Consider the following 13,754-nt stretch of genomic DNA (forward strand, 5'->3'; position numbering starts at 1 on the left):
TCAGCTCTGGCAGCTCGCTCACACAACCACTGCCCTATGGCCCCACTGGACCCTCCGGGAATTTGACGTGACTGTCCATCGGTCACCTGCTAGCATTCACACACCTATTCAACAGACACCTTCTGAGTGCCAGTCATGACCCTGGTATGAGAGCTTCACCATGAATAAGACCCATCCCTGCTTTCACAGACCACCCTCAGCCCCTTCCCGGCCAGCCTAGATCGTCCTCTCACCAGCCTGGAGACCCTTCATCTGCCCCACCCAGTGGCTCACCCTCGCGATTCTGACTGCCAAACTGCTGAGAAGTTTGCCTCACGACTGGAAAAGAATTAGCACGCTCTGTCTTCACTGCACTTTCCGCCAGGCTGCAAGGAGGCAAGTGGAAGAAACAGAATGCAGAAGCCCTAATATGCTGTGTAACACCACTAGGTGTTCGACAGATGCGACCACCCCCCACCCAGCCTTTTGAAGTCTGACAGGCCTCTTAACTGAACTTGAATTCCAGCAGTGCATTTAACCACTGTGTGCTCTGAGCCACAGCCCCCTCATCGGTAAGCGGCAGGCAGTAACATAACAAACTCGGAAGGTTATAGAGGGGATTTAGAAACAAATATGTCAACAGCCCGTTGGTTCCACTGGGCCTTCCCTAAATGAAAGTGGTCTGTTTGGGCTTAGATCCTGTCCTATTGCCTAAGTTCTTAGGAGGTTTTCTGGTCAGCAGCTTCACCCTGTTGGACCCGAGGAGCTCAGCTGATGACAGGTTTAAGACCTGCAAGGCAGCTAGGACCCGTGTCCCCGCCTCCTCATTGCCAGCTAAGACCATTGAGAAGATTGTGGAGAGATGTGGAAAACTATCGGGAGCCCCTGATGCCCAGGGTGGGGAAGGGGGAGCAGGGCTGTGCCAGGGAAATGTAACATTTCGGTGCCTGGAGCTCCACGCTCCCAGGCACCCAGGACCCCCATCCCAGATGTGGTGGGCAGTGAGGAGGAGGAGTGTGTTGCATTTCCTATGAATTAAGCCATCAGGCCCACAGAACAATGTCGTCATTGATGGGGAAAGGTCGCTGCAATTCCAAGGACACTTCAGGCCTTTCACTGGGCTGAGACAGAGATGCTTAATATTAATCCTACGTAATATGAGTCTCTGAAAACCCACTTTCTAAGGGGCCTACTGGCAGCTTCAATTGAGCATTCATTGTGATTCAGTGCATCCTCAAGGAAGTGGTGTGGAAGGGGGAGACTCATTTTTTTTAATCTATGAGCCAAAGCTCCCCCCAAAATCTATTAGCACAGGCCATTCTGATTCTTGGGGGAGAAATGCTCTGCTCTCATGAAGACTTACTTAATCTGGGGTGGGAGGGACCACCTCCGAGCACAGTGAAATCAATGTTCTTTCATTTATTAAACATACCATCGATGGGGTGCCGAACGTTTAACGCCCAGACTGCTTCTGCTGCCCTCCTGATGGTGACTTTGGATCTGGGGCCATCTCTTCACACTCCCACTTTACACGGGTGCTTTAGGGGTCATTCATGTATGTGACAAACCCTTAATGAGCACATCCCCTAACCCAGGCACTGTGGTGAGGGCTAAAATAGCAAATAAAACAGTGCCATTCTCTCCCTGTACACAGTTTATTGACTAACTAGAAAGCCAGACCGTGACTTTTATTACAATGAAGCGGGATGAGTGAGGGTTGTGCTAGGGGACCTTCAGGACCCTGTGAGGATACCACAGGCAGTCCAACCTGTAAGAGATATTTGAAGAGGGTCTTTGGAGAAACTGCCTTTTCAGCCGGGACTGAGCAGAAGGCTGAGTTAACCTAAGGAGGTGGCAGCAGGAAACAAGGGACCCACAAGGAGAGGACTATAACTAGGCTGCGGGGAATGAGGCATGAAAGAGGTAAGCCCGGGCTGATGCACAGCCAGCTGATGGAGGGGAAGGCTGCCCTCATCCCTCCCTTCCAGCTGGCTAGGGTGCACACAATTTCCAGACGTTCTTTGGCTCCATGCTTGGAAACCAACAGTCCTCGGTGAGACCCCGGTTCCAACCCAGCTTTCAGAGTCCCAGGGGAGCCAACGCCTTCCAGGGTCCCACTTGTCAGGGAGGGGAACTGAGGCCACACCCACTTGTGTCTCCAGGGTCTGAATCCTGTGAACAAAGAATCATTGTGAATTAGGGAGATGAAGGTGGTCTCCTGAGTGACGCTGGTGACATAGTGTTTCAGAAATGGCAAGGGACAGCCACATTCCTCTACTCTTCTTCTGTATCTTTTCTGGCAAGAGAAGTGACCTTCAGGAGAGTGAGGCACACCATAAGTGACCTCTGTTTGCCCCTAATTGAGTCCTCGTCTTCTGCTTTGGATTAAACTCTGTCCCAGTACTGAGAATTTCTGCAGATGAAGTTTTGAGGAAACATAAAGAGCAAGAGAAGAGTTGAGGGATAGGAGTTTGACCAACATTATGTTTATTTTCAACAACAAGAGTAGACACAGGAAACTTCACTGATGACCTCGACACTGACACCAAGCCATGATGGAGATGAGGTGATCAAGAGGGAAACCTCAGGACATCTGAGAGGGAAGAGGTAGTGACCAGGAGAACAAGTCACTCACCTGGCTGCCTTTTTGTGGACAGTTTAGTGAAAGTCCACAGTTTCTCTGAGATTTGACCAAACACAGGCCAAACCCTTCTTTGGCAATTACTTAATACACATTCAACAGAGTCAAGGCCAGAGTGTAATGAGGGCACAGGAGAGAGTCACCTACCCCAGCCTGTGGCAAGTCTGGAAGGCTTCCTGGAGGAGGGATACCTGAGCAGATACCTGAGGACACCTGAGACAGAAGCATGTAGTACAGCATGGTCTGAACTCTGGAGCCAGACTGCCTGGGGTCAAAGTAAGCCCTGCCAATTACTAGCTACGTGACCCAGCGCAAGTTCCCCTAACCTTACTGTGCCTCAGTTTCCTCACCCACAAAAGAAGAATAATAGTACTTAGTTCACAAGCTTGATGTGAGAATTTTCATAAAGAGTTAACATATGCAAAGTGCCCAGAACAGCACCTAGTATGTACTAAGTGTTGCATAAATGTTAGCTATGATTAAGGAGATGCATGGTTAATTTTTTTTAATTAACAGACTTTCTAAGCAGTTTTAGGTTTAAAGAAAAACTGAGCAGGAAGTACAGAGAGTTCCCACACTCCCCTCCCCTCCACACACAATTTTCCCTATGATTAGCATCTTGCACTAGGGTGACACATTTCGTACATATCGGCATATTGTTAACTGAAGTCCACAATATACACGAACGCACCGTGTTGTACATTCTACACATTTTGACAAATGCATAATGTCATGTACCAGCCATTACTACATCATACAGAATAGTCCCACTGCCCTAAAAATCCTCTGTGCTCTGCCTAGTTGTTCCTCCCCCGATTTCCTACCCTCTGGCAACCACTGATCTTTCTACCACCTCTGTAATCATACCTTTTCCAGAATGTCATACAGTTGTCAAACTGCACGTAGACTTTTCAGACCGGCTTCTCTCACTTAGCAGCAGGCATTTGAGTTTCCCCCATGTCTTTCCTTGGCCGTGTCTCAATCAAGGGTCGGTATGTTCACACCGAGTTGAGTGATGATAGTCAAAGGAAGCTGAATAAAGGCTCTTTACCTGGTCACTCCGTAGAAAATTCTGCAAATCTTTGCCTTCGGACCTCTGCTATTTCATCCTCCAGTGAAGTCCCACCATGACTCTAGTCAAGTGACCCCTTTAAAATACAAATGTTCCGGGACGCCTGGGTGGCTCAGTCAGTTAAGCGGCTGACTTCGGCTCAGGCCGTGATCTCACGGTCTGTGAGTTCGAGCCCCGCGTCGGGCTCTGTGCTGACCGCTCAGCTCAGAGCCTGGAGCCTGTTTCAGATTCTGTGTCTCCCTCTCTCTGACCCTCCCCCGTTCATGCTCTGTCTCTCTCTGTCTCAAAAATAAATAAACGTTAAAAAAAAATTTAAAAAAAAAATACAAATGTTCCTATGAGATCACATTTTAGATACAACCTAGACCCATAGCATTTTTTTCAGCTGGAAGAAGCCTCAGCATCAGCTGTTACCAAACGCTTATTGTAGGGAGGAAATCAGAAAGGGAGAAGGCTTGCCGAAGAGTACACAGTCATAGCCAAGGGACACATCACTCATGCCATGTTACTTGTCACCCGAATGCAGGTGTGGATAGGTGCCTTAACCGCACACCCCGACCAAAACACTAAAACTCCAAGTTCAAAAAAAGATCTTTTGAATTTCATCCATGAACATATACATCATTTAATGATTTCATGTATAAAAACCCTTATCACTAATAAGAACATTAAAGTAAATCAGGACTATTCCTTTACTAATCTATGCAAAACAATTTGTCAGAGGTGCAGATATGCAGGTGAAAATAATGCAAGCTTGCAGAAAGTCGGCATAAGCCCCTGAGGCAATCAAGGAAGACTTCCCAAAAGAAGTGACAGATCATCAGGCCCTGAAGGATAAGCAGATAGAGGTGAGAAAGAACGGACAATCAAGTGAACCTGGGATGAGGAAAGGGTATGATGTTTATCTAGAAGAGTGGGCAGTTCCACCTGGCTAAGAAGAGGGCATCCTGGGGTGTGGCAGACATGAGGCTGGACACTCCTGGGTACAGTGTCAGGGTGACCCCAGGCTACAAACAGCCTGGGCTGGGAAGTGTCATCTCATCTTGAAACTGACTCCCCATTTCACCACTGTTCCCAGGGCCCCGGCTGCTCCTCTAGGTTAAGTGTTGAGCACCACTCCCTGAACACTTGCTAAAAGGCAATCTCCAGCAGAATCTGGAGAACTCAAGGACTCCCTGCTTCCTCCCTGTGGCCTTGGCTGCTGGGTGTCCTCATTGTGCCCCCAAGGAACAAGTTTCCTTGTTCCTGAAGGGCAGACAATAGAATTCTTCCCAGGGAGACTTCTCAGGAATGAGACGTCCAGGGCAGCCTTAATTCAGCCTTGGGGCGGAGGGTGGGCTTTCCTTCCAGGAAATCTAGTTTGCTGACAACTTGCCTCCCCCCCCCACCCCCCCCACCCCCCCACCCCACTCCTACCCCCACCTGCCCTACACTTACAGCTGCGGCTTTCTCTGCAGTGCAGCACCCTCCCAGGCAGCCTTCACAACACGGATGGGCCTGAAGAGACTTTGCATGTTCAAGTCCAGACTCCAGGGAATCGGGGCCCTTGTTGAACCAGCCTCCCCAAGCCTGTCGCCGGGAGGAAGACTCTGGGTCTGCAGAACCCTGTGCAAATAAACACGGGGTCAGCACGCAAATGTCTTGTCAAAGGGGAGTCAGGAGTGTGGTTGACCTCGTGGGGCTCCTGGGAAAGGGAGGGCTGTTTAGGGCTGATTTCCCACCAGTCCTTTCAGTAACTATCTCCCTCCTGACCGACTGCCTCCCCATCTCTGTGGATGAGCAAGCACTCAGGAACACACACACCACACACACACACACACACACACACAACCACACACACAACACACACAACATGCATCACACACACACACAGCCACACACAACATACACAAAACACACAACATACATACAACATACAACACGCACGACACACAACACACAACATATGACACACAACGTACACGCATGACACACAACACAACATATGACATACGCACAACACACATGACACACAACCACACACACAACACACAACATGTATCACACATACACACAGCCACACACAACATACACACAACATGCATGACACACAACACACAACATATGACATACGCACAACACACACATGACACACAACCACACACACAACACACACAACATGCATCACACATATGCCACACATACAGCCGCACACAGCATACACACAACACACACGACACACAACATATGACACACAACATACACACAACATGCACATGATACACAACCACATGCACAACACACACAACACACACATGACACATGCCACACAATACACACACACAACACATATACACTATACACAATGCACAACACACATATATCACAACGTACACCATCCACACACCGCACAAACACACATACAACACACAGTATACACAACACACAACGCACACCATACACATATCACACACACACACACACACACACACACGCACACACACACCACAGGTGGCCTTCTTGTTCCCTGCTCTCACACCCTATGCCGCTCCCCACTGCCAATCGTCCCCTGTCCCCCGCTGCCCCGTTAATTCTTACACCATCACGCACCTCAACACCATGGTGCCACAGCGGGCACGGAGTGCGGAGGACAAGGGCTCTCAAACCAGAAGGACCCGGGTCGTATGGCAGCCACATGACTTACCTATGTACCAGCCCCCCTTCCTCACCTGCAACCTGGACAGAAAGAAAAAGAAAGGATTAAAGGATCGAAGATACATAAAGGACAGAGAAGAGTAGCTGGCACACGGTATAATCTCACGTTATTTCCCTCCCGCTGCCTCCCTTAACCTGACGGATACTCCTAATACCTAGTCTCTCAGTCACAGAGCTCCCAGTCTCCAAGTGACAGACACAGCCTATGCTCCTCTCTTCCACGCACACTCCAGAGACTACACTTCCCAGCCTGCCTTGCATCCGCACGTGATCCTGCAGCAAACCGTAAGTGACGGAGAGGAGTGCAATTCTCGGGTCACTTCCTTAAAAGAGAAACTAAATTGCTCTCCATAGCTTCTTTTGCTCTTCCCCAGAAAGGGAAGCCACCTGCTACGAACGGCAGAGCTAGTCTGGCGGCCCAGGACCTCTTATCTCCGCATTGTGATAGGAGACAGAAACAAGCTCCTATCTTATCGAAGTCCTCTTGCTGGAGAGTCTTTGTTGTAGCAACACACATACCCTTTCACCTGCTAACACAATTCACTTCAGGTGTGGCTTGATCCAGCAGTTTCCAACCGTGTCACCACGGATCTGGTAGTTCCTTTCGTTGTCTCTGATCTGCTTCCAATGGTGTCTTATTCTCAGACTCTACGTGCCCCCTCCCATAACTGGTCCCTACGCCCCCACCCCACCCTAACCCCAGCCCTAAAATAGCTTCAGGAGCTCCCCCTAGCCTAACAAAAATTGCTTCAACAAATACACATTTCAAATTCTCACACAACACAGTCTAGAGAAGAGAGATGTTTTCTTCTGTCAGCATTGAAAAGGGCAAGAGGGACACCACATGAAGACAGAAAGATAAGCTAGCAAACTTACGTGACCTACCTGAGGTTATTCATTTTCTTCTTTGAACACCTTGCTTAATGTTTACCTAGAGCCATTACATGTGGATTCACACCCAGCACAACGGACGCTAATGGTCACAGGCTGTGCTTCCAGTCCTCTTAGGTTTCTATTGTGGGAGGCAAGCACCTACTTCCCACAATGTCCAGTCAAGACACACACACAATGGAGGACACAAATTCCCCAAAATGAAATTAAGTACTGTTAGGAAGTAGAAATCAATACTGGGAAGCTAAACAATAGTAAATGTCCACTCCATCACCTGTATGCTGAAATTATCCAAACTGCTAACTCCAGCAGGAACCCTCTCCTGTGGCTCAGACAGGGCCAGCACTGGAGAGAGGCAGGCAAGGAACCTAGGGTGCACAGTTTAAGGACACACTCACTCTCAAGTGCTGACCCTGTCTCTGCAGGGCACTGAGAGTGAGTGCCTCCTGAAATTTTGCTCTGTATGGGCCACCTGTGCCTTCCTTTACGTCTTGACTCTTGACCCTCGGGCCTGTGGACTTGTCATCAATTCCCCAAAATATTCCACGGGCTTCTCAAGTTCAGCATGATTAAGATAGATCCCATCCCCTTCCATCACCTAACCTTGTCCCCGCCGTGCTCCCAATCTCAGGGAATATAATACTACCGCCTGCCACTGTCTGGCTGTTCAATCCAGAATCCTGAAACTCATCTTTGATGTTACCCTCTCTTCACGTCCCTCCAGTCTACCAACAAGCCCTAACCACTCAACCTCAGACATATCTCCAGAATCCATCTACTTCTCAACCTCACCACCGTACGGACCCTAGCTATGCTACCGTTATGTTTCCACCAGACATTACCCAACAGCCCCCTACCCAGGCTTCCCATTTCCCAGCCTGCTTTGCCCTGATCCTTTTTTTTTTCTTTTTTTTTTTTTTTTTTGCCATAATCAGAACGGTCTTTCCTAGGGGCATCTGGGTGGCTCCGTCGGTTAAGCATCCAACTCTTGACTTCCACTCAGGTCATGATCTCAAGGTTCGTGGATCCGAGCTCCACGTGGGGCTCCAAGCTGACAATGCAAGGCCTGCTTGGGATTCTCTGTCTCCCTCTCTCTCTGCCCCTCCCCTGCTCACGCTCTGTATCTCTGCCTCTCTCACAATAAATAAAGAATGAAAAAAACATTTTTTAAAAAGTCATAAGGCTCAATCTTAAAAAAAAAAAGGAATCGTCTTTCCTAACTTGGCTTACAATGTAGTCCTCCATAATCTGGTCCCATCAACTTCTCCAACCTTAGTTATTATAACCAGTCATCTCTTGCACTCCCACCACCCAACAGCTATACTGTCTGCCCTTAGTTCCTCAACCTCTCCATGCTTCCAGCCCTTCTTAACATGCTCTTCTCCACTCACCCACCTCCCCCACAACTTACTTATTCTTTGAGTACGAGGATAAATCTCATTTTCCCTAAAAGGCCTTTCTGACCATTAAACTAGATGAGCTTCCTTCTCCGTTCCCATAACACACAGTTCTACTTTTGAAACACTCATCAGATCTTTTTTTTTTTTTTTTTTAATACGTGTTTACTATCTGCCTTCCCTTCTTGGCTATAAGCTCCTTGAGTTGCTTATTGTAAATTGGATGAATGTTTGAAGAAAGAATCAACCCTGCAAATCCCCAAATTACCACTCTGCCAATGCCTTTGCTTACTCAGCTCTCACCTTCTAAGTTCCCATAAGGTGCTGAGCCTTTGGTAGGTCTTAAAGCTGCAGCGACTAAGGAAGCATGATCCATGCCTTTAGGGCGCTCAGACTCTAGTTATGCTAGTGAAGAGCCCACGCTTTAAAGGCAGAAGCCTTGGTTCCCTCACCTGCAAAATGGGGCTATCTGCTAAAGCAGATGTCTCTGGTGGATAAATGTTGCAGCTGCCCACTTTTCTAGGAGACAGAACTGAACCCCCATTGCCTACTGCAGAGACCTCAAAAACACAAACTTATTTTGCTTCTTCCTCCTTCCCTGTCTCCCTCTCTCTGTTCCCTCACTCGTTCTTCTTGGGATCCCCTGTACTGGTACCCAAGTCTCGTACCAGGCTTGGCTTTGCAAGAAACCCAAATTAGGGCACCAGACTCACAAGGTTATTCCAAAGATTAACCACAGCAACATGAGTGAAATTCTAAACACATTTCCTAGCACACTGTCTGTGCTTATTAAATTGTAGGTATTACATAAAAGGCAACTGGCAGAATGGGAGAAGATATTTGCAAATGGTACATCAGATAAATTTCCAATGTGTTGCATGTACAACCTCCGATGCAAAAAACTGCAAATGGTACATCAGATTACTTTCCAATATATCTATAAAGAACTTATCAAACTCAACACCTGAAAAACAAATAATCCAGTGAAGAAATGGGAAAAAGACGTGAACACTTTCCAGAGACGACATCCAGATGACTAATAGACAAATGAAAAGATGCCCAATATCACTCATCATCAGGGAAATACAAATCAAAACCACAATGAGATACCACATCACACCTATCAGAGTGGCTAAAATTAACAACTCAGGAAACAACAGATGTTGGCGAGGATGCAGAGAAAGAGCAACACTTACGCACTGTTGATGGGAATGCAAACTGGTGCAGCCACTCTGGAGAACAGCGTGGAGGTTCCTCAAAAAATTAAAAATAGAGTTACCCTATGACCCAGCAATTGCACTACTAGGTATTTATCCAAAGGATACAAAAATGCTGCTTTGAAGGGGCACATGCACCCCAATGTCTATAGCAGTGCTATCAACAATAGCCAAAGCATAGGAAGAGCCCAAATGTGCATCAACAGGTGAATGGATAAGGAAGATGGGGTCGGGCTAAATATGTGATGGGTATTAAGGAGGCCACTTGTTGGGATAAGCACTGGGTGTCCTATGTAAGTGGTGAATCACTGAATTCTACTCCTGAAATCATTGCTGTACTGCATCTTAATTAATTTGGATTTAAATAAAACGAAAACAAAAATTTAATACATTGTAGGTATCAATATTATATTCTTGGTGGGGGAGATGGACAAGCGTAATCCAGTAAGATAAATGCTACAATGAAAGTATAAAGTGGTTCAACGTGCAGAATGAGAACAGGTGAAGCAGCTCTTAAGTTTGGAGGAATCAAGGACGCTTCACCGAAGTTCCTCTTCAACTGAGCTTCCTTAAAGGCCCACAAATCAGGAGAGAGAACGCCCAACAAAGGACAAAGCAAGAATGAAAAAGCGGCACATGAAAGAACATGGCATGTTGTGGGGCGTATATGCAGTTCTGTATCACGGGAGAGTTAAGAGAGGGTTTTGAGGGGTAGAAATGGAGGGCACAGAGAGTGGCCGGGGCTCAGGGAGCCCCCGCCGAGGGGAGAGGTGAAGCCTGAGGCATCCCCAGAGATGGGCTGCCAGGACTCTCCTGCAGATAGCCGCACAGAAAGGGATACATAACGCTGGCTATCCATCTACACACATGCTCTCCACGCTTCTGTTTATTTACACTCTGCTTAGCTGGATGGAATCAAGGCATAATTCACGACCCACCCCTTCAGCACCCTGCAGAGAGGGGGAAGCAGGGAACATCCCTGTCAAGTGCCAGATGTTTGGCAGGGGCCCGAGGGCTGCTGATGGCTTTGGAGGTAAAACAGGAAACTCTTCTGGGGCAGGAAGCCTGGAAGTGCAGAAGTTTGCTGAATGAAAGACAAGTGGCTTCAGAAAAGCAGGGGATGACGAGATGGAGTGGAGTCGCATACATCTGGGCTCCAGGCCCAGCTTTGCTCCTGCCTGGCTGTGTGGTCCCCGGCAAGTCACTTCCTCAACCTGAGCCTCAATTTCTCCAACTGATGTCCCTTCCAGTCCAGAGGTTCCAGGATTCTGCGAGGCAGTACATCGAACTTGACTTGGGAGCCTGAGAAGGGTTGTGTTATCCCAAAGTTCCTCTTCACTCTGAATGAGTAGACAGAATGAGAGGTCTTTGAACCAAGAGGAGTTTTTGACTTTATTTACTTATTGTTTTTAATGTGTATTTTATTTTTGAGAGAAAAAGAGTGCAAGCGGGGGGTAGGGGGGCAGACAGAGAAGGGGGACGCTGACAGCACAGAGCCTGACGCGGGGCTCAAACTCACGAATCGCGAGATCATGACCTGAGCCGAGGCTGGACATTCAACTGACTGAGCCATCCAGGCACCCCCAAAAGAATTTTTGAAAAAAAGCTCTGAGGCCCGACTACCTGGCTTTGGAGTAAACAATGACTTTTAATCATGGGACATTGGAAACAATAGATTAATTAGGTGGGGTGCGGGGGGGGGGGGGAGTCAAACTGGCTATTTAGGAATGCTGGTTGGCTAACTCACTTTCATCTGGTTACTTTAGCTCGAAATTGGTAGCTACAAGCGAACGCATTTTGGCTCAAGGTTTTTCCAGTCTCTGATTCCTCTCTGCATCCTACTCTAGCCGTGCTGAATGAGCTACCGTGCATTCCCCTAAAATGCCCTTACCTCCTGCTTCTTTGTCTTTGTTCATGTTGGTCTGGGTTCCAAGTAGTGAGAAAAAAGAAAGACATGATCCCTGCTCTCAGAGGCCTATAATCTAACATCAACCAGATTAACTAGACAAACGGGAACCAAAAAATGGTACAAAAAACCGGAAACATCGGAGGTTGTACATGCGACACAGGATCAGAATACTGTTTATGAGAGTCATCGTGGAAGAAATTGATTTGGTTATGGACGTCAGGAAGGCTTCTCGGAGTAGCATTGCCTCTATGTCCTTCCTCTTAGAGACAAAATCCTATTCGGCTACATGAAGCAGTTCAAATACCACGTCTGTGAAGCTGCCTAAGTCTCCATAAGCAAGACCGTTATTCTTCCCTTTGCGATCTGCAGGGTTTTTGTTGTGGACACAAGCGTCGCTTCGGGGGCACTGTGTTATCATCTTCAGCTGTGTCGTAGTCTGTCTCCCCACAAACTGTGAGCTCCTTGATAGCGCAATGCCTACCGTAGTCATTTCTGCAGCTCCACCCATACGAAATGGTGGTGAATTGAAATGTTGATCTGCTGCAAATTCGAGACTTTTTTTTTTTAAGTGAGTAACTTATTTCACAATTAGAATCCAAATAATGTTCTGGTTCATGCTGTTTTTGCTCTTAATAAAACGAACACTTTTCTAACAAGTGTGCACAGATGTTTTATACAATTAGTAAAAATAAGCCATGTATGAAAATTCTAGACCTGCCATTCAAGGAACGGGCCATAAAAGTCCTTCACTGGATTTTGAAGACATTCATCTGTAATTTCTCCATAAACCCAAAGTCTGGCTGTCAAAATGAGGGAAGTAGTGAGGTTTCTTATTTCAAACATGAATTTTTATGATGTGGGCAGGAACACTTAGGAAAAGGCAGGTGGGTTTCTCAACATTAAAACAAATGAAAAGAATGTGAAGGTCTATCTCTCAGAAATAAATACGCCAGTTGTCTTTTCTACTCGCAGGGTAGAGTTGTTACAAAACAGGGGAAGAATTATTTGGTTTCCTATCACTCTGGGTAGGAAAGTGCCTTGTACTTTGCCCATTCAGTTGTCTCCACCTGGACCATCTCTGCTCCTCATATCAAAATATCATGCATCCTTTAACCCCCACCTCAAACATATCCTTGTTTATTTTACCAACGATTGGATGGCTGGAGTTGGCCCAAGGTCATAACGCACATCAGAGGCAAACTAAGAGAAAGAGAGGCCTCTAGCTACCCTGTCCCATATTCTTCCCTTCACACCAGGGTTGCCCAAAGGACACAGGCTCCTGAGTGCTCAGTAAAGGTTATCTGTCTTCCTCTACCTTTTTCTAGAGAAGCCTTAATCCCTGTTAACCCCAAAGCCTATAGAAAATCCTGTCGTTCAGCTGCAATTTAGAAACCATTATTTTTTAAATTTAATACAGCATTCTCCAAGTCATTTGAGCCTTTCTCCTCCCCACAACATCCATTAACATCTCCTAGGATTATTTTTCCAGAAAACACAATTTGGGAAACACTGTTCTCTATTACAAGTGCTCCCATGCACTTCCTCCTCACTTTTTAGATGGAGAGCCAAGAAAGACAGTTGTTACAGAAGTGAGATGCTAAGGTAGTCGGATAATCACCTCTTTTTGAGGCTATGATACAACTCTATTATACATTTAAGTAAGAATCAAATCCAAAGAAAGTGTATAAAGGAACGAAAAGGCAATTTAGGAGAGCAGAAAGAAATTTTCAGTTAACACATGTTCTACAATAAACATGTATTCGTCTTTAGTTTTAAAAATACTATAAAATGATGAGAATTCTGTTATGAGGCTGAGCAGATCTTAATAAAAATTTGCATGCGTAAAACTAGGAAAAAGTGACTTTTACATTTTTAAGACTGGGAAACTATTACTACTCCCATTCAGGTCGATTCCCATCACTACTTTAAATTAGTCGTTGGCTCACCCCCACGG

The sequence above is a fragment of the Panthera leo genome, chromosome C1, assembly GCF_018350215.1.
Source record: "Panthera leo isolate Ple1 chromosome C1, P.leo_Ple1_pat1.1, whole genome shotgun sequence".
Taxonomy (NCBI): Eukaryota; Metazoa; Chordata; class Mammalia; order Carnivora; family Felidae; genus Panthera; species Panthera leo.